Raw genomic sequence first — 22,535 nt, 5'->3', positions numbered from 1 at the left:
CTATTTATTACATTTTGGAAAATGTAATTAAAAGTGAAATTGCTCATTTAACATATGGTTTATTGGCCCCATCTAATTAAAGCCTGCCTGAGAGAGAAGTGCTGCAGTGAGTGCAGGTGGGATCCTGGTGAAATCCAATGCCTTCCCAGGGCACAAGCATACCGGGGGAAAAAAAAGATGGAATTAAAATAAATAAAAGGTGCTAGCTGCAGGAAAGAAATGACATGATTTCCTATTGCACCCAGTATTTTTCATTGCCTTCCCCAGAGAATAGGTGCAGGACTGGGGCATTGCATGTGTGATCTCCAAGCTGGCAAACTCGCAGTGAATTTTTCTGTCTTTTTGCACTGTAGACCCATAGAGATGTTTGTGTCTGATCCTGCTATTCAGCATCTTTTGGTTATACTCTTATCTATTTCAGCAGCCTTGGTAAGTGACTCAGTGGTGCTTTAGCTCCATACTGTTGAGAGCAGGTCCAGCACTCTGATGTGTAGATGCTGGATTTTTGCTGTGCCAGGCCCAAGAGGTACATTCCTGGGTATGTACATGGGAAATGCAGAACCTAGCCCAGGGAGGCAAGAGTCTCTGTCAGCTGCATGGTACAGCACAGGACCTTGCAGCCACCATGTTGTGTCTGTGTAACCAAGGTGCACTGACACCTCTGGACTAAGACATTGCTGTTCTGCACTTTTTATTAAGTCCATCATAGAGATAACTCTTGAATCCATCAACAATAGAGACCTATGAGTTAGGAAAGGACATCTTAACAAAACCAGTTCTCTGGTTTTCATTCCAGAATTGTAGCTTTTTCTACCCATCATGGAATACTTGAGGTGAAACTAAACAAGCACAGTGTGGGTACGTGCTTACGGACATGTAGCCCACCTCCACCAACCTTCTCCTCAACACTCTGTACCTCTCTGGGCACAAATGCTTTGGTGTTGCTCTGCCCACAGATGGCTTGGCTGGAACATGGCATCACCAGCACCAATTAATTTTCATTGTGGTATTGCCCTCGTGTTTGGGTGGTTGTTTTTTCCTTGCCGTGCTGTAAGCGTTTGGCGTTTCACCGCCACAGCCAAGCAGGAAGAGCTCGCCTCCTGCATGCTGCTTAGCCAGGCTCCTCAGCACCCCTCATTTATTAACCCTTGCTCTCACACCTGTTCTCGCTCTCGCACCTCCGGAGCTCCACAGCCACTTCTTGCACCTCCCACAAGTGCACATGCTTTTGCTCCGAGATCCTCCCTGGATTTTCGGACCTGTGTGTGATCAGAATGAATTAGACTTGGCTGAAGCATGGGATTATTGCAGACCTGTCACTTCACAGTATGTTCCTGTTACAGCCCACACTCGTGTCTGCTAGTATTTTAAAGTAAACTTTAATTAGCATCTCCCAAAGAGTGTGAATAAATTGTTTTGTTGTTGTTTTAGGTTTGGTTTTGTTTTTGGGAAAGGAATGTTTACTCACTGAGGACGTGTTTCCAAACTCTTCCTCCACTCTAGTCCTGGTTTTCTGATGTCTCATGCATACAGTACTGTGAAGCTCTGTGTGATGCTGGTGGTAGGAGCAAGGTTGTTCAGCAGCAGGGTGGGATGTGCTGCGCAGGCACATGCAAGTAGTGATGGAGCATTTTGAGGCTGTGTTTGAAGCAATGCTGACTTCTAATTGACGAAATGTCTCCTGTTGACTTGTGAACTGTTCCATGGGGATCACTGCAGGTGTGTGCCTTGGTTTACTTAGGAACATCCATGTAACAGTGCTGTGGTCCAGGGACACCAGAGATCTCTCCTCTGTATCGTAAGTCATGTGTGCAATGTGCTGTTGACATGGGCTGTAGAACACCTTTTCCAGCCTCAGACTCATGGAAACATAGAATCATTAAGGCTGGAGAAGCCCACTAAGATTGTCTATTCCAACCGTTGATCCATTCCCATCGTGCCCACTGGCCATGTCCCTTCAATCCAGAAGGGTGAATTGGGTATCTGATGTGGTCCAAAAATCTGCTCACAGAAAAGAAAGGGACGTAAAGGAGGTTTTGTACTCGACTGAACTCAAATAACATCACTGTTAAAATGAATAGTATTAATTCTGTGTAAAGCTATCTGCCACTCAAACCATTTGCTAGGCTGAATTTACACAGATGGTGAAATAATGGGTTGGAAAGGGATGAGATACAGACCTGTCTGCCCTCTTCTTGGGCAGAGCCATGAGGAAAGGCAGAAAAATCCTGCAGAGATTGGGGCGTTACCTTTGGGTGCTGGCACAGACAGGTGATCCCCACCCCATACCAGCAATTTTAAGAGGTGGTGTGTGACGTGAGGAGAGTAAACCTACTGCTTGGAATACTGAAGGCAGGAAGAAGTAAAACAACGATGGGGAAAAGGGCAAAATTGAGAAGCTAATGTAAGGCTTTGGTGATAAGAAGAACTTGGCTCCGTTGGCTTTTGCATTGCAAGGGAATGTATTTCTGCAAATGTGCTGGTATGGAGTAGTCATACATTGACTCCTTTTAGCTTCACCCATGCATGGCTTCGGTTCCACCCATCTTGTTTAAACAAACAGACTTAGTGGGGATAAGGCAAGGAAAATCCTGTTCTCTGCTTGTGTTTGTTCTTCCCTCTGCTCCTCCAGCAGGGACACTTGAAACACAGATGGAGCTCAAGGCGTTAGGTTTTAACAGATCCAAATCAATTTGATGTGCCCTTAAAAATCCCGCAGCCATTTCCAGTGGCATCCACAGAGCTGCTGACAACCAAGCATGTGCCCAGTCACTAGCTGCTGTATGTATTGGTTTTCTCATACGGAAAGCCATTCTTTCCCTGTCATGTGAAGGCTTTGAGTGTGACTTTTTGGTGGCCTCAGCAAAAAAGCATCTTGGGAAGTTACAAAAGGGCATTATCTGGAGCATCAATGTGGGAGCAGCAGGGCAGTGGAGAGTGGGTGGTCATCTTGTGCTTTGCAACAAGTTGTTCCTAGAGTTTCCTGGTGAAACCTCTTAGTTAGATGAAACCTCTTGAGTGTCACATAAAAAGCTTCCCTGTAGGAGGTCAAAAGAGGATAATAGCTGCAAATCTTAAATCCCAATTCTGTATTCCTGTGTGCCCACTGCTTCCCGGTATGAGACTAGGAGGGATGCAAGAGAATTGGCAGCCTGCACTATGCTTGCCCATTGTGTATGGCATTGTCCTTATTTGCTTGAAAATGCATTTTGATGGCTTGCAAAAATAACACGAGGTGTCTAAATTTAGGAAGATTTTTCTGTTTATGCTGCCTCTGCTTTATTCCTACCCTCAAGGTCTCACAGCAGTGATGGTGTCAGTGGACCTCAGGAGACCTGTGGTCCAACCTCCCACCTGGCAGGACTGTCTCCAACGTCAGAACAGCACAGCTATGGCTTTGTCTATTTGAATTTTGCTCATCTATGTGAATAGAGATGTTACTACCTTTCCTGTGACCTATTCCAGGGCTGTGCTACTCTCTGAGTGAAGTTTTTTCTCTTAGTGGCTACTCTGCACCTTGTGGAGTCACAAAAAGCAGCCCTACCTGCCATTACCAATAAGAATTTGGCCATCATCACTGTAACTTCAAGTCACATAAGTAGGAGTTTGTCTGTAGAATATAACTTAATTGTACTTGTGCTCAGGAATGACTCTCCACTGACTTTGGCACTGCTATGCTGGGGAAAGGTTGTTTGTGTAGCAATGACCTCCCGAATGGGAAGAGTCATACCAGGCCTCAGCCCTACCAGACAGATAGGTTAAGTTGATCCCCTGCAAATCCATATTGCAGGCTGTTTCTCTGAAGAAGAGTTTGATTTCTTCTGTAGCCTTCTCTACTGAAACCAGCAAGATGTATAGAATGCAGTAAGTACTAAAATTGCTTGTATGGGACTATAAGGGACAGAGCTCCAACCAGGAAGCACAGGCATAAATTCCTGTGCTGCAGTGAAATCTTCCCTATCATTTTTTTCCCTTTTTCTGACTCAGTTGGTCTGGTTGCTACGTGTTGCTCCATCCTGGGGGAAGCAGAGTGCTCAACACATTGCTCACCTCTCCTGTGACCTCTCCGCTGCCGCACCTTTGTTGGATGACAGCAACAAAAACAGCACAGAGAATTCCCAAAAGGGTGAGGACGCCTTAATCCCTTCAGAAAACCAACCCGATACATGGGTGGGTCTCTGCTAGCCTCAGAGTAAATTAACATCTCCTTCCTCATCCACAGCTCTCTCCTTTCAGATCACAGCAAATGCAAGTGCTGAAACCATGTACCTCTGGCCAATATGCCTCCTCTTTCCCAAAGACATTCATGGGACAAAGCCTTTGTTCTCTTTAAATCCTGGCTCTTTCCCCTTTTCCTAGCTCCACCATACAACTTATCTCCTCATGGCTCAAATTGTTTGCCTAGTAAGTGATGAAAAAATCCCATCATCAACAATGGCTTATATCAGTCGATAGTTCTGCTGCTTCTTTGCTGGCCTCTCTCATTATTTTCTATAGATGTGCTTCTCTTTGGGCTGAATCCTTCCTCTATTTAGCAGCTTTCTTTTGTCCTGTATCTTCTACGGTCGCAACTCTGTGGTATCCAGACTCACTGACCAGTATTAGATGTTAACTAAGAGAATTTACCTCCATTTTTCAGAGAAAAAGGCCAGAATAATTGAATCACCCAGGTTATGTGACAGATTTCAGGTGGAACAGGATTTCTGGGCCCCATTCCTGTCCAGTCAGACTATCCTGCCCATGTGGTGCTCCAAGGGAAATGTGTTCCCTACCACAGGCCACAGCTCAAAAATCCTATGTCAAGAGAAACTGAATGATGGACAAGTCTTCCTACTCTTGCTGATTTATCAAACAGGAACTTAGCAAGCCAACAGCGCGTTCTACGGCTTCGTAGCAGGGGTGATTCATATGGACTACTGATGGCATCTGGCACCAGATTTTGGCTGTTTTTGTGAAAATAGTGAATCCTCTGAGGATATCTGGTCAGTAGATGAAGTCGTTTTTGTTTACTCTCTTTGTTTTAATTTAGACTCAGGTGCCACACATCATCTTCAGTAATCCTCTTAGCCATGATTTGGTTGCACCCTCTTACCTTAAAGAAAGGAATTTGATAATGCACCGATGAAATGAGCTGCAGCAATCTGACATTCAAACCCAGACAAACAAAACTCTCTTGACTCGCTTGGAAAAAAAAAAAACAACAACCACATCAATTACATTGTCAGTTGTATTTACTTTACACAGCCCTGAACCATCCCAGCGATGAAACATGTGCTGTCAATGTATGTGGTGAAGCCTCTGTGGTTAGGGATGTGCTTGGGTTGCCAGGATGGAGCTGGGGAGCTGGAGCAGCAAAACACATTTTGTAAGCTTGGGCTTGCTATAAATTAGAAAATAAGGAAATAAATGGAAAGGAAGGAAAGAATTTGCTGGAAAGGAGAAGTTTCCTGAGTTCCTGCAACATTAAGACAGTGCCTGTTTTTTCATAATGGCATAGTACAGAAATTCTCAGTTTTGTTCTTGTCTTTCCCAGCACTTACAGCTGCTGTTGTGGCCTGAGAGCTGCTCTCTGCATGGGGCCAATGAGCAGCAAGTTGTCTTTTCACTGCTGTCATCCCTGCATGTTTGGTGGGGAAAATTAAAACAGACACATGAGCAAAATAGATGTCAGAAAATGACTAATTATGGCTTATAAAATTACCAGCTCAGTAGTTTATGAACGGAAATGTACGGGCAACAGTGTATCGGTGTAGACTCCAATTCATCCTTCAAAAGCCTCATCTGCAGAGAAAAGGGAGAGAAGGAACCATGCAGACAGCCCAGACCGCCTTTGCGTCTGGTTCCTTGGGAGCAGCATGAGGGTTGTTCAAGAAACATGTAGATTTTGTACTGAGGGACATGGTTTAGTGGGGAAACATTGGTGATGGATGGTTGGACTGGATAATCTTGGAGGTCTTTTCCAACCTTGGTGATTCTGTGAAGCCCGTTGAAGTACATAAGGATGACAGCAACCATGGTTTGCTCTTTGTTTTCAGCATGGGGCACTTTAGGGCGTAACCAATATAAGTTTATAGTCCATATGACAAAGCCAGTGAACAGAACTGCTTGCCAAGGCACGGCGAGGCAGACGTGATTCACCAGGAGGTAATTACTGGCTTATCGGAAATTATTGGAAGTTTTTGATTGACTTTATGTGTGTGAAAGGCATGCCTACAAGCAGGGACTCTGTGTCCCTCTGCAGCAATCTCCCTCGGCAACAGCAGGAAAGGATGGCAGCTTTTTTCTTAGACTTCCTGCAAGGTAGCCAAAATCTCTCCTTTAATAACACGCCAGCTGCATCCTTAGCTGTGGGAGTCACTATCAGTAACTGATGTGCCCTCTCTGCTTTGTTATATTGATCTTCCTGGCTTCTCAGGAGTATTTCTGCAGGGCCCAGGGAACAGCTCTTGGATACAAACATTTAGCTTGGCATCACACAGGCCATACATGCAATGACTTTTCCTCCTAGTGACTCATGAAGGTAGGTGTGCCCTCTGCTTCTTCTGGAGCATCTGAGTGGAATAATTCAAGTAGAAAGGCACGCCTTGTACCTTGCCTTGTGTTCTTGCCTTGCCACTGGATGGGTAAAGACCCAAGGTTTCAGTCCTGCCTTGTAGAGACCCTAGGAACAAGGGTGCAGGGGCAGCTGTTTGGACTCAGTTTTGTTTTATGAGATAGTGTTTGGTCATCCACCTTCAAAAATGGATGGTCAGGCATGTGTATCCTTGGGCTTCAAATCTCTGCCCTCTGAATAGCCACCTGTTCAAACTTAATGAGTGCTTTACTTAGCTTTTGTATGCCGTTTCCTATAATACCTACATTTTTAAAATAAAATTATGTTCCCCTTGAATAAAACCCTGTGCCTTTGCAGTAGGCATGCAGCTTGGACCCCTACCAAGCCTTGCAGCAGCACAGGCTGCTATGGAAGGATTGTTCTAACTTTGAGAGCAGAGCTTTGTAGAAGTGTGTGAATAAGGACATGAGGCTTTCCGATGGAGCTGGTTGCTCTGAACACGTCACTGTGACACCTGAGATGGATAGGTTTTCAGAAAGTTAATCTGAATGTAGCAAAATGAAAATACGTTTTTCCTAGATGTTGTTACTGTAAGGAAGTGGCTTTACTGGGATATTTCTTTTGCTCTGTGTACAAAGTGTGACCTGGAGAGCCAACTTGTTCACGTCAACGTTAGTAGTGCTTTCATTGAGCACAGTGCATGGTTTTAAATCCTGACCCCTGCATGGTGAGCACCAGAGTTCCTATGGCACTTAGACTTCTCAGGGACTCACCCAGACAAACAATTTGTTAAATGTGTGCTGCAACATTCTCTTCTGCTTTTGTGCAAAGTTGGGTATTTTTTACTAAAAATGTCCATTTTTGTGTGCACATCTGCTTCCCGCTCTGAATCTTGGTGTTTACGTACCATATTACTGATGGCCAAGCTGTTCTGGATGAAACACAAAGTATTTTTATGCAAAATGGTGTCAGCACATTTCATTGGAGTGGTGATCCTCAGTGCCTTCTGCTACCATTCTCCTTTCTGGGCTGGGTTTGGTTGCAACCTGCAGCTCCCAGGATGTGCATGGATAGAGAGGCTGTGTGCTAAGCTAGAAGAGTGTTGTGCTTTCAAGGTCTTCTGAATTCCAGTACAAAACCCCAGGCTACAAAACAAATAAAAAAAAAAAAGATAAGAAGAAATGCTTTAAGAGATGAAAACTGAAGCATGGTGACACAGTTTTGAATTATGCTATTTCTTTGCTCAGCAGAAATATTTTACTGAAAAATACAGTTCTCCTGTGGAAAACTCTGAGAATCCCCAAATTGTGTTATCAGTCCTTCTAGGAGGAAAATGCTGCTTTCTCCAATCTTCAGTCTGGTCAGCTCCTGTAACACAAAATATTTTGACTGTAGTTGGGACTTTAAGAGCACACTGGAATGCACAGAAGTCGATTTCTTAGGGAGAAAAAAAAAAAAAGAGAGATCTCTAGTTGCATAATCTGAAGGCTATCTTCACAGCTCTGGAGCTTCACAGCTCCAGAGGTCTGAAGTTTGGAAATGTATTTTGATACCTGAAAAGTTTATTTGCAGAATTGCTGAACGGGATGTGCAGCTGGTTGGCATCTGTCTCACCTCATTGATTTTGGTGTGATGGTGATTTACAGCTCTGGTGACTTGAGCCTGGGGATTGCTGTGCGTACAGCCATCGAAACCGGGGGCTGCTCAATGCACGTGGCTTGTGCTGCTTTCATTTATCAGTAGGGGGAAAGTGGTCTAATTGGGTTGGGACTGTTTATATGAGTGTGTTTGTTTCCAAGAGTGAACAGGGTTTTGCTTTGTGTTTTTAATTTAATTACGCCCGCATTAGTGCTTTGCTGGTATTAATGACGTTTTGTAAATTATAGCGTCTCTGCTGAAATGCTGGAAACTGGGTGTATGTTAGTCCCACCTGAGAAAAATGCAGGTTGGTTTTTATTTTCAGTTAAAATGTTCAGAAAACATGTTCAGCTTGTAACGAGCTGCTATGTGGATCCATGGAAATCACCGCTCGCTTGTGTTTGTATAGCAATTAAAAGGGGATTACAGATGGAGGGGTGCTCGCACCCATTCCCCTCCCCTGCATTCCCAGGAGCCTCAAAGCCACATTGTTCCCCATAGCGGGTGGCATTGCTCTGTGTCACTGCTGTCACCACCAGCCTGGGGGACAGGGTAGGCTGTGGAAATGGAAGAGGGCAGGTTCTGCCTGAGAGAGTCCTTAACTTAAAACTAAAAAAATAAAGGGGGTGAGGGTGAAGGTTTTCTTCTGAACACGTTTTCCATGGTATTGAATGTGTCCTGACCCTCAGGGGCTGCAGGGTGAGCATGATTTGCTCTGTGAATTCCAGTGTGATATGCAAGACTCTTCTTCTTCTGAGGCAGCACCATGAGGGACTGTGCTCCAGCCCCACCACACACAGCTCCACAAAGCCCTTCCACTCCAAGGGTTAACTGTGCCTCTGCTCCGGCAGGATGGCGGGATGCCGTGGGATGGTCAGGCACCAGCAGAGCCGGATTCCTACTCCCCATGGAAACCACCTCCCATAGCGCCTATCCCTCCCCAGACAGCCTTAATCCTACCCTTGCGGTCACCCCGAGAAGCCTCCCAGCTCTCTTATCTGTGAGGATCTCCCTTGAGCAAATATTTACAGGAGTCTGCTTAGGGAGGCTGGGCAGGAGGGGCAGGGAGACAAGGGACGGAAGATGGCTGTGCAGGGACACCGCTGCCATCCTCCTGTGTAGGGAGAGCCTGGTGAGCACCGACATGGCTGCACAGTGGGCTGTGGGGCCTTGCAGGGCTCAGCCTCATCTCAAGCATGAGTACAGGTGTGGGTGCCACTAACTTAAAGGGCATAAAACTATCAGAGAGCATTCAGTGGAGGGCTACAAAGATGGGGAAGGGTCTGGAGGGCGAGGAGCGTGAGGAGCAGCTGAGGGCTGAGTTTGTTCAGCCCAGACCAGAGGAGGCTGAGAGGAGGCCTCAGAGCAGCCTGCGGCTCCTCATGGCGGCTGCAGCTCCTCACAGGGAGCGCAAGGCTAGCACTGATCTCTGCTCTCTGGTGATGGGACAGAAAGGACTGACGCCAGAAAACCAAATCCAGCATTTATCCTGTCCTTGTCAGCAAAACTCACAGGAGGAGGATGGAAAGCTGCTCAGAAACTCATCCTCCAGACACAGCAAGCAGTGGGTGAGATGTCCATCCCTCTCCAAGGCTTGGTGCAGATCCAAGCCCACCTCTTACATGCTGGTGATTTAGCATAGGTGTTTATTTCTAGAAGTTTACAATTAAATGTGTTTTCAGTTGGCTGTAGGCTAAGAGGTGTTTGGAAGATGAAGCTACCTGAGCAAAGGGAGAGTGTGGGCTGGGCAGTGGTGGGATTTCACAGCCTTTGATGGCAGGTGGGGGGACAGTGTGGATTGTTACAAGAGATAAAGGGATGACCATGGGCATTCTCCTAAAAGCAGATAAAAGAGGCGGTCTGGGCTTCAGAACCAAGGAGAGGCAAGCCACATGGTGCCACTGAGCTTTGATAGAGCAGCTCTAAGTACAGAACTGTGAGAAAAGCTCAAGCAACTGACAAAAGATGATCCTGGTAGTGGCGTTTTGGGCCGACTGTCAAGAGTCAGAATTAGTCACCAGGTGCTTCCTGCCTCAGCCCCTTCATTTGCAGGAGGTACATGTTGATAAAGATCAGGCTTCAGATCCAAACCCCAAATCTCAGTTGCTCTAAGCATGCAGAGCTAGGCGGCAAGCTCTGCAGCTGAAATTCATAGTGAAACCCAGGGGTGCGAGGCACCGGTGCGTGCCCCACCTGCGGGGGAACAGGATGCGTGCTGAGACTGTCTCTGCAGAGAACATGGAGAACCTCAAAGGAATTACAAAAAATGTATATATATATATATGTTATTATTATTATCTTTTTTTTAAGAAGAATGAAGAAGAAAGCAGACTTTGGGAATGTAGCAGCTCAAAGTGTGAGCTAGGGTGAGTCTGTACCAGCTTTGGAACGGCCTTCAGTCTGGCCTTGGTCATAGTTCTCAAACCTCTGACACAACATCTGATGCTTTTCTCCTAATGATGACAGCTCGTTGCTCCAGATATACCTGTGATTACAGGTGCTATGCTCACTTTTCCTTAATTTTCTCTCTGGAGTATGCAATCAGTCCTGCCTTATGGAGGGAAAGTGTATATGAGAGCTGGAAGGGCTTTGTTACTGTGCTAATGGTACAGAAAACACATGGGAGCCTGGGAATCATTGAGTTCAAAGTAATGGTCAGTCTGTGCTACATCATTCTCCCTGAGCAGGCACATTCAGAGCGTCTGAGGAGATAAGTTGGCACTACATAGTGCAGCACAGTAAGTAAATGACACCTGGAACCATTTACAGCATGAGTTGGCTTTTTACATATCCATGTACTGCTCTTTTGCACCATTCAGACTATCTGAAATAGGGAGGTGTACCTTCACCCTTGTCTTGTGAAGCCTGGACACAAGTACACATCAAGATTAAGTGCGATTAGATTTTTGAGTTATTCTGAAGTCCCTCTGCATACACCTGCCATGTTCCTTGTTATAAAACAGCTGGCTAAACAGGCAAGACTCAATATCAAAAACCTTGGGAAGGATTATAATCCAATTTCTTCTAAAGTTGAACCTCAGCTTTGCCTCTTCTGCCTGCCAAAACTCACACTGTATTCAGAATACTGCATGGCTTGCAGGGGCATCTAGTGGTTGAATATGGGTACGTGTGTATTTCCTACAATCCAGCATCAGGTTAAATCAGCCTTCTCATCTTAAACAGGTTCATCTCCATCATCACACAAAGAAGACCAACAGGAGCAAACCTGGAGGTCAGAAACACTGCCAATAACATAACATAAAACATACCCCTCTCCTCACTCTCCCGCATCCATCCCCAAATACCAGTTTCAGATAAAAAGCAAAATTTTGCAGGTGACTTCAGGCTCATCCAGTTGAACATGTGGAAATAATACTGAGCAAAGGGACATAACTTTTTAAATTGGTGTATCCCCCCTCCAGTACACCTGACTCTGAGCTGCTGTGAGAAATCCCGAAGTGTCTAGGAGCTTGAGGAAACCTTGCTACTGCTCCAAAATGTTTGCTTGCATAGTTTATTTAGCTCAGACATGCCTCATTTCAAAAAGAGCAAAGAAATCACAGAAATGGGCAGGAGGAAAATCTTTGCATGCTGTTTTACAAAGCTACAGCTTTGCAGTGTGCTACAGGGATTCAGGACAAAATCTGCCGTGGATGCTTCATTCTCACCTTCACATTAATATTTCAGGTTGGAGGTCTGTTAAATTTCACCAGTAATGAAAGCCAACAGAGTCTCCCCACGTGAATATCACCCTTTCTCTTTCCTTAAGCCTTCAGAGGACAATACCTGTGGCAAACAGTCCCGGAAAGTAAAAGGGCAATACAGCATGTTGGAGGCTTATATACAAGGCTCTTTTGTAAGGACTAATGACTCATGCCTCCTGGATTTATAAGAAAATGAGCATAAAAGCAATTACTGGGGTGTGAATTATTTTGTTTCTGAATGACCTGACAGTTTTGACAGCTTCTAGCTTGTTATCTATCACAAACTCTCTTGATCTTTCAACTTTAACATGACTTTTAATTATACTTTCTTATTAGTTAAAGGACAAACAATCTATAATCTGGTTTCGTTCAGTCTGACATATTTAAATAATAAAGGAGCCTTTCCTTCTAGTAGAGCAGAAGGGTTGATTTGGTCGTCTAATATAGGTATTGGTAGCTGTGTGAAAAATCACAAATAGTTCAGGGTTTGTTCTTTGTGTTAATCTTTTGGGAACCAGAGAGCATCAGGGACAGGAGTGGTCCTTCTATTTTTTTTCATTTATGTAAAAATGTGTATTTGTCAATCATTGCTTTTTTGTTTGGTCATTTTCACTCAGTCTGAGAGAAAATGATCTACAAAACTGTTCCATATCCCTTCTTTGCAGATGAGTGCTGCAATCCATGCATGTGGGCTTTTGGTGTTGAGTCCTTCGTGCCAGAGCACTGCTTTTCAGACCAGGTTACAGGAAACTTGTCTTGTGAAGGAAAACAAAATTATGTAAGAGCATCGTCCTTAGCCATCAAGCACGATTTTCTAATCTTCACAGTTTAATGAAAAGCATGGAGTCACTTCGTTAGGAGAAATTTCTGTTGCTCGGGACCCGTAGCTGACAGTGTTGGAGAAGGAGGCTAGAGGGCATGATGCTGCTTCACTGGCCCTGGATTCACTCTTCCCTCACCTCCTTCATTGCCATCAGCAGTGTGGTGGGTCTTTTGCTGGTGATCAGCCTTACTTGTACTTGCTACGTGTTTGCTCATGCAGGAGTCCTGGAGGGGGGAGAGCACAGCTCAGGCAGCCCTAGAGCTCAGCTAGTGGAATTGTGACACTGCTATCACCAGCCAGGAAGCCCAGAGAATATCCCACTAGGGCTGCTGGGAGACAAGACACACAAGCCTCCAACCCTTCTTTTAGGTCTGCTCCACCAACCCCTTCTAAGCCTTCACTTGAATGGGTTGGAAAACTATGACCAAGTGAGAATAACTGAAGGAGGCAGCGAGCTTCAAGCGATGTTGTGCTTGAAAGTATTTCTGGTCTCCCAGTGTTTACTCTTCTCTGCAGAAGAGTGGGTGGGTAGCAGAGCACTCCTGGAGGCTGCTGTCCTAAAGCTGCTTTTAACACGGACACCCTGTTATCTGTCATGGACTTCTCAAAACTATAAACTACCTTTTTTTCTTAGTGGATAACTTTGAGATGTTTTCAAAAGACCTTTGCTGTCAAAGGAGTAATGCGTGGGTCATTCTGTACCCCAGAGTCAACTGGAATTGCCTTTGTCTGGCCTTTTCCTATAACAGCTGTGCTCTATCCCACTGCAACACAGATCCAGTGAGGAGAGATGTGCACCCTTACCACTTGAGTAGCACAGACAGCTTTCAACAAATGGTTAAAAGAAGTATCTGGCATGCAGCCAAGCACTGTAAAATCCTAAAGCAGCATTGATTTTTTTCCTAGTGAAAGAGAAGAGCACTGCTCACCCAGTCCATCCTGCTCCCAGGCAGCTGCAGTGCCTACCCCTCCTATTAATTCACTTCAGGGCAGGTTGTTAACTAAAACATACCACTGAAAATTGCCCAGCTCAGGCAAGGTGCACGCTTAAGTGCTGGGTGTCTTTCCCCACCCTTCCCCCCATACACGTCCTGCTAAGGCTTAAAGTATTAGATTCTTCTGGGATCTGCTTAGCACACGGAGAAAATTGTCTTGTTAGAGCTATGATGTATTATGTCAAAGACATACCCAGGGGCTGGATACTGGGTAATCCAATAAAGTCCAAGCCAAAACAGTGTTTCATTTTCTGTGAAATCAGAAATGAAATGGCTAATTAAACAGTTTCTGCTGTGCAGGATGACACCACTCTTTAAAGAAAATCGAAGAGAGTCATGCAGGTCTGGCTCTTGGCTACCATATACTTGTTCTGACTGGGAGGACAACATCACCATGTCTCATGTTTCCTTTCCCAGAACACATCTTGCTTTGGTGTTCTGGGGAATCTGGGCTTGTTGGTAACGATAAATCTACTTCAGACTCTTGATCCTGTTTCTACCATGAACCAGACTAAAACACCTCGAAATGTGAAGTTGTGTGTACATTCAGAAGTTGTGCCTTAGTTATAAAAGGCAAAGGTGTGTGGCATGAGTTGACAGACTCAGGTTTTACAGCTTTTTGATTTATTTCACAATGATGTTCAGATTCCAAAATCTTAAAGTTTGACACAACTAGTCTTTCCCTTTCCAAAACACAGGTTTCCCTTCCCGTTCCTGCTGACTACTATACTGCTACTGTAACACCATGTTCTTCCTGCCCAGTTGACACAAGAGCAACGCCAGTATGGGCCAATGCTAAAAGACTAGATCTCTTAAGGACTGTAAAGAGCTTGGAAGCTGTGCTGATGGACGTCACCTATACAGAATGTGGTAAGACATGAGTTGGAGATAAATTTGTTTTCCACAAATCAAAGTTAGGAAAAGTTCACTGTGTTCTTCAACCACTTATAAGTTAGGGGGAACTGGGGCTATTTTCTCCTTGTGTTTATGCATTAAAATACACTTTTTAATGCTATTATCATACATTCATTTTCTCGTTTGACCAGAAAAGGGAAACTTACAGTGAGGAAAGAAACAACTTATAAGGCCAGAAGGCCTCTGGAGTTGCAGAGATATTAAATAGATCCCATACATCAGTTGTTTGTTGGTCTGTCTAGTGACAGGCCACTGTTTATCTTATGATAAAATAGCATGTTAGGGAAATGTCTCTCTCAACTGCATTTCTATAGGAAATGTTTTTGTAGAAAGAAAATAGAAGGAAAAGGTAAGATGAGAAAAGTAAGGGGAAAAAAAAAAAAAAGTAACTTGAGAAATTCAGGGGCAATAAATCACCACACCAGATGGTATTCATCTCTGAATTCTGTGCAGAGCTATCAATTTAAAAAAAATTGCACGGGAGTGTGCCATTAAAATGCAGGCGTACTATCTGCCTGTGTTCATTACCCATCTCTGTGGTGTCCCAGCGCATACCAGGGGACTCGGTGCGACATGCCAGCACCTTTGGGTGCCTCCAGAGCCTACCTGGCAGCCTCACCGTGGCCTTTGAAAATGTGGAAAATTTCACTCAGAGGATTACATGTGTATTTGCTTACTGATTTTCTTCACTGTTGTGAGGAAGCACAACTGAATAGGTGGATTCTGAATAACATTTTTAAAATCCATCAAATGCTGATGTACTTCTGTCTTTCTACCAATTTTTAGTCCCTCGGAGACGAATACTTTATGTCGAGCTCACATGCCTTTCATCCTTGGCCTTTGATGGCTTTTGGATGCCTTTGCCCCATTTGTGGATGAGGAGAAAGCTCATGATACAGCTTTCTGTACAGATGTGGTTTGCTGATCAGAAGTCGTCTCATTTTGACATTAAACCCATCCTGGTCATCCTGAGCAGGGCTTTATTTCCATGTCCAGGAGACAATGAATGGAAAAATGGCTTGTCTCCAGTCTTGGGTCTACCAGATAAGAGCCCAGCAGGATCTGATCAGCACTCACTGGGCACTCTCTGCTCTCTCAGAGGACAGTGTTACATAGGATGCAGCTAGGAAATAGTAAGAGGATGTCACCAGCACGTCATCTACAGAGCTAAGTTCTGGCTTTATGTGACTCAGGTGGTTGTAGAGTCTTCTCTGGAGAGATGCAAAACCTACCTGGGCACTTTTCTGTGTAAGCTACTGTAGGAAACTTGCTTTCATAGGTGGGTTGGGCTAGGTGATCCCTAGAGGTCTGGTCCAACACCTACAATTCTGTAATTCTGTGTTTTTGCAAACTCCATGGGAAGCATCAGCAAAATAATGGACATTAAGGAATCCAGGAAAAAATGCAAGAAGGTGGTGTGCATGGATTATGAGGCTTGCATTGCAAGCTTGGGAAATGGCATTGTAGTGCCAGTACAAGTTGGGACTTCAGTGGCAGTAGGAAAATCCCTGCATCTCTTGAATTGCTTTTTCTCTTTTCCTTGCTTTGTGAATTGCAGTGGGAAGATAAATTCAGAAGATTGTAGTTGTAGCAGTTAGGCAGGGGCATGAAATAAGGGGGTCTCTGAGCTCCATAACTCAAGATGCGAGCTGCTATCATTGAACATTTGGTAAAGAAATGGAAAATAAAGATGGTTGAGGAAGCCAGGGCTGTGGAAGTTGGCAAACCATTCTTCTCCTTCTTCTGGCTTTCATTATGAGGCAAAATTGTCAGTCAGCCCTGGTCGTTCCAGACCCAGATTAAAGCAGGAGATGCTGGCTCTATGGCTTATGCATCCTGCTTAGAATATATTCAGAGGGTGGATATGCATCTATGGAGAAAATACTTCATTAAAAATTGTGCTGTTTTGTTTGCCTGTTGTAAAATGATGTTTTGCAATGAGAAGAAAATTGATTTAAAGGCCACGGGAACAAATTGAGGGGTCAATTTGGACTTTAATTCCAACAATTAATTAAGGAACTCTTCAGAAAGGTTTGTAAAATGAATATTGATCTCGGATCTCAGGCACTCTGCAGTCATGCCTCGGTCCCGCTTCATATCTTCACATTTTGATTTATGGGCTGTGTTTGGCAGCAGCGGAGCTGTGTGACAGCACGTGTGTGGATGAGCAGCAGTCATAGAATCATAGAAAGGCTTAGGCTGGAAGGGACTTTAAAGATCATTGAGCTCCAACTCCCAGTCAGGGGGTCATCCAGGGCACCTCACCCCGCTGGCTTCCAGCTCATCTGAGCATTGCTTTGTTCCTACAGCAGCATAAAATGAGCAGCAGGTCTGAATTCTGCATTAGCACAAGGGCAAAACTGCATCCGATGCTAGAAGCAGCAGAAATAGCTAAGAGCTCTTACTGTAAAGGAAACTTGTCTATAAAGGGACTGTGAATGTCATGTTAGGATTTTTGCATGGTTTAGGTCTGCTCAGCTGGGGTTTTTCATGACAGAGCTCAACCTGCTGCTAGAGAAGCTCTGCAGGGGTATATGTGGGCCCTGGCAGGTAGGAAAGCTCCTCCTGGTGCATGCTGCAAGGGGGGTTGCTCTGTTTGTTTGTCCTGCCACACAGCACGGACACTGAGAGGCTAGGCAGAAGGAGAAAAATGAAACCCCATGAGTGAATTCTTCTTCCTCCTTCTCTATTCCTTATTATGCCTCTTTCTTCTCGCAGTGAATGTCTGTTTGAAGCCAGCAAGATTCCACGTCATGGAGTTCTGGGGAAGGACATAGCTCCACTTGATGCCAACCTCCATCTGTAACAGAAAATGTTAGGACAGGTTAAACTTGGGCAGTTCGTCTTGATGCTCTACCTGGCATCCCTCATCTTGCAGGTATCCTTTACACTGACCGCAGAGCACAGCTCAGTGAGATGGGTCATGTCAAAAGAATCTGCAATCTTACAGTAAGTGAAAACATCAAGCAAGGAGGAGTTCGCAGTGTCACCCAGATATGAAACAAGTAGCATCAGGTTTAACACTACTGCTGCTTTTTGAAAGCCAATTTCCAGTGTAAGAAACCATTCCCATCAACTCAGTACAAAACTCATCCCCTCTTCACTAAGCGTAATCAGATTAAACAGGTGAGAAAGAGAGAGAGCATAACAGAGAGAGATTAGGTGTAAATTTCAGTCGTTATGCAGCTTCAAAAATAGAAATCAGGGTTTTTAACATTGAGAATTACTGCAGGACTGAAAAGTGCCCCTGGTGAAAAACAGAGCTGATATTCAGTCTTATTGTTTTATTTACTACTGCATTTACTGTGCACCCAGCTAGTTAGCCAGCTACTTACAAAACATATTTAATGTTTGGAGGCACTCAGTATGGCTATAAAACTGTTTTTAAGGGCATGCAAACACAGCGTGTTAACAGTATTACACATACTCTTGTTCCCAATGGAGAAAAAAAAAAAAAAAGAATTCCGAGTAGCCTTGGTCTCGCCCTGAGCCTGGGAGACAGGCTGCAGAGCTCACACTGGTTGACTTCCCGGCACTCGATGGGAGCCACTTAGAGGGATGAACTGCGGAGATCGATAACCCTTACATGCTATAAGTGATGTAGTACCGAGTACTTCAGAGCCGTTAAAAATCCTGCCATAAAGGATGGCTTGCTAGAAGCCCAGAAATTAAGCAGGAGGGAATAAAACCCGCACAGTGGCTGTATAGGGACGGAAAGTCTCGGAACACGCGGAGATGAGAACAGGCGCCGGAGAGAGGCACCCGCCCGCGTGTTTATCCATTTATGAAAATCAGGAATCCAGGGGCAAATACGCTCAGCAGTCCCCCGGTGCAGGTAATTGAAAGCGAGTGCTGAAAGCGTGAGCTTGTATGTCATGCTCCAAGGGTTAATACTCTTCTGGGGCACTTAAGACGAAATCCCTCTGAGTCCGCGCCGTGTCTCCCGCCTATCCCTCAACCATTACTTTGTTTCTCCTTTCCGTAAGTTTTTATTATTTAGGACAGAGTGATTTTTTTCCTTGCAAATCTCATGCTGGCTCACCCTTTGCATATTATATTCATCAAGAGGCTCTACGGCTTTCTCTAAGGATCTTTGCTGCTGTTTTTCCTGGTAGTGTGGGGAGGGCTTAGGAGTCCTGGGAGAACCATTAGTTCCTTTTGAAAGGATTGATATGGACTTGGCCTTCTTCCAGTCCCCTACTGTAGAAACTGTAATTTATCATTAAAAAGCATACATTATTTTTGCGAGCCGTTCAGCTACTTCATTCTCAGTTCTTTCAACTTTTCTGGATGGGTGCCATGGAAACCCGAATGATTTATTATTATTTAGTGGTTGGGATTGAACAGGCACCTCTTTATTGCCCTCTGTACATCTCCATCAGCAGGAGCAGCCCAGTCCCAGCATTGGGTGCAGGAGGGATGGTAGGACCGGCCAGCACAACAGGACTGTATTCAGCATCACCTGCTGAAGCTGCTTGGCCTTGGGCGAGGGCAACAAGCTGATCTGGAGGCTTCCTGTTTTCTTTAGGTGTGTTGGGTTTCTGAACCAGGGGAGTCAAGGCGAGATTCATCTCATTTCATGTGCTACAATATGACTGTATTTGTGTATTTGGTCTCACAGTGCTGCTCTATGCATCAGTCATTTTGGTATCACACTGAGGTGTGTCTCATGTCTAGCTGGCTCCCTGTAAAGCTGACATAAAGGTCTAGGTCTGAAGCTTGTTTCCCATCATCTCAACAACCCTTGCTTCTCTCTGCTTTGGCAGACTTCTTGTTGTCCTGTTGGCATGGGAATAGGAATAAGCATCATCCCCTTCCCAGTTCTTCTTCCTCTTCACTGATATTTACTGATGCTTTCTGGTCACCCCATACTTATCTCAGCCCAATTATTTCAATAAAAGGCTTAGAAGAAATAACTTAGTGCTACCCTATGGCATGTAGGAATGCTCCAAGTGATACGTTAACAAATCAGTTAGCCAGAGTAATACAACGAGCCTGCTGCTACCTATGCACAAGAAATGTGGCACACATGTAGTGCTGCCTTACATTAGTGACAGGATGGTCAAGTAATGCAGGACAGCAAACTTCCTCTCCTGAGATTATTTTGCTGGTGCAGACACCAAGACCGAGACATTTAAACAAGAAGACGCAGATCCCTGAGGCTGAACATAAAATATTTATATGAAGAGGCCGTGGACCAATAAATTTCAGTTATAAATGTTTACAGCTGAAGGTAGTAATAAATAACCTTCCAAAAGCAATATTTCAGTTTGCGCTTATTGTACTTGTACTACACATTACATTTTCAGGAAACAATAATAATTATAGCAGGACATAGAATTAGCTCATGTTTAATGAATGATTACCCAGTTTAGTTGTGATCGTTATAACATCAGAACACAATTAAAACTGTGAAATGCTGTTTATTCTGGAGAGATATGGGACTGTTTCTCCATGGCTACCATTTATATGACCAACCAATGCATAATCTGTTTATTACGTTGTGACAGAAGTAGGTAAGCATTAATAAATTTGTCAGGCAACTCCTAATTCTTGAATTTCCAGCCATCTAACTTCAGTTCTGTAGGTTTCACATGAGCTTTGGCAACAGAGACTTAAAGCCAGGAGAAAATTCACTCTTTGATAAGCTTAATGTCTATTTCCTACTGATCCATAAGGACCCAAATCTAGATCATTGCAGGTTGTCCTCTTGTATCCCCTCCCACACACTCACTGCTCCCAGTGTGGCTCTTTGTTCCTCATTGCTTTGGGCAATGCTGTTGTCTTCTTTGACTTGTGTATTTCTCACAGGGCAAGGCATAGCTTTGTTTCAAGCTGTCCTTTAACAATTGAATGCATGAGATTGGTTTGGAACAGAAGGACGTGATTTGTTTACATCAACAGATGTGTTCACATCTACTTTGGGTTGATGTAGCCTTGTTTGGTGCAAGCAGAGTGATTTACGCTATGTAGAATTGAGTCATCCCTGTGCAAGGCAAGCACCTCCTAAGTCTGTCAGTCTGTCTGTCAGTCTCGCCTCCTGGGGCTGTCGCTTTCCTGTGGCAGGAACCCCTAAGCTCTTTCCAGTGCACAATGGGGAGCTCCTGGCTTGCCCAGCTGGCACATCCTGGTAGAGTGGGAGATAGCAGAGTTACAAATAACTCTGTAGGAGCTTGCAAACAAGCTGGAGAACTCTTCTGACCTGACTTGAGCCTTTGGCAGGTAGGCTTCACTTATCCTACTGGAGGCTTCTGTTGACCCTAAGCTGTTTCTCAGCAGCTTTGGAGCAATTAGCTTTCATTGAACAACTTTTTACTGCTTTCAAACTGGTTTTCTAGGCAATGTTTGGATTGGATCTACTTAGTGGGTGCTAGACTGCTGTGCTTAATACTGATGAGGTTTAGCAGCAATGGGAAGGATGTTTGGATACTGGGAAGGGGCAGACCTGGAAAAACAGTGAGACAGTTAACTTATCCTATGTGCTCCTTGGGTTAATGCACTCAGGGAGCTGCCTTTCTTCTTTCTGTCTTCTCATTGCTTAGAGACTATGAAAAGCTAGCCAAATTTCCCCCTCATAGTCTGCATCTCTGCTAATAACCACTCGAGATAAATTTAGCTGGGAAACCAGACTGGTTGGTTTGCCTTTTGGGGGAAAGCAACCCATTTGCAGTCTTTGATCTTCACTGTGATGTTTGGAATGTGCAAGGAGAGCAAAAAGGAGAAACAGGCAAACATTTGAATGCAGCTCTCCGTGACAGCCTCCCTCTCGGAGATCTGTGTTGTCTCAGCAGTGGCCCAAAAGTAATGACATGTCTGGTATCAGCACAGTTTCCACGCTCCCTTCCACTCTTCTCAACAAGGTTGTGACCTTTGAGGCTGCAGAAAAGCCGTATTTCAAGGCAAATTTTCTCATTAGCAAAAGCTAAAGGAATATTTCCAACAGCTGTAGGTGGGAGCCTGGATGAAGCTCATACAGCTGATGCACTAAGGGAGCTCTGCTGCCATTGATGAGCTTCTCTTGCTCCTGAAGTCAAGAGCGTGATCAAATGTTTTGATGCACAGGGACCTTGGAGTCGGAGGTGAGCTTTGTGCAGAACAGCTTGACAGATGGAGGAATGGAGGGACTCCAAAAGAATGATGGAAATATTAATAAATATTAAGATTCCCATTAATTATTGAATTGCTAATTGAATTATTGAAGAATAAGTATTAATATTCATAGCATCCAGATTGGTGATGATAGATTAACCATGATGGCATAATTTAACAAATTTAAAATTTTTTTTTTAATAAAACATTGAACAAACAACAATTCCACCATTTTTCTGTCTTATAAAATGAAGTGTGAAGGGCTCATGAATATATGCAGCCTTTACTGATTTAAAAACAAGCTTTTCTGTATTTTATTTTTATTCTTGATAGTTTTATGTTAAATTTTTTTCTCAGATTGTCTCCCAATAAACCTCTTCTACACTCGCTGAGACAGGAAGAAATCTATGGTGAAATAAGCTTGTAGTAGCAGCGCTGTAAATCCACGGCATAAGTAAGTACAGTAATAAGTGCATAATATGGCTCTATTCCTTTCTACTCATTTCTCTTTCTAAAGTCTATATAACACAGTGATTGATGTGTATGGAAACCTTTTAGCACATATTAAACCAGGGAGTCAAAATATTTTTTTAAGCTTTTCCAAGATCTGTTGATCCAAATTCATATCAGAATCTCCTGAAAGGTTACGTTGATTGTTTTCCAAATTCTTTTTCTCATTTAATGGTTTATATATTTCTTTTATTTTCATGACAGTGGTATTGTAAAATGTATGGAAAAAAAAATATATATTCAAAATGGCACGCCAAAACTGACAAGGAACATTTCTGAAACAGCATTTCCAAAGTGAAATTTGCAGT

The 22,535-nt window shown here is 44.1% G+C and overlaps 1 long non-coding RNA gene across 1 annotated transcript in view; it reads left to right on the top strand.

The window, feature by feature from the left end:
* Positions 1-14,421: 14,421 nt before the first annotated feature.
* LOC109368449 (uncharacterized) overlaps positions 14,422-22,535 on the top strand; it is a 43,752-nt gene continuing 35,638 nt past the window's right edge. The window contains exons 1-3 of the long non-coding RNA XR_014884371.1: positions 14,422-14,583; positions 17,347-17,577; positions 22,075-22,171. This is a non-coding gene — a long non-coding RNA (uncharacterized LOC109368449). The remainder of the gene's footprint in view (positions 14,584-17,346; positions 17,578-22,074; positions 22,172-22,535) is intronic.

This window comes from Meleagris gallopavo, chromosome 7, assembly GCF_905368555.1.
Source record: "Meleagris gallopavo chromosome 7, MGAL_WU_HG_1.1, whole genome shotgun sequence".
In the NCBI taxonomy this organism is placed as follows: domain Eukaryota; kingdom Metazoa; phylum Chordata; class Aves; order Galliformes; family Phasianidae; genus Meleagris; species Meleagris gallopavo.
This window is presented reverse-complemented; position numbering and strand designations above follow the sequence as displayed.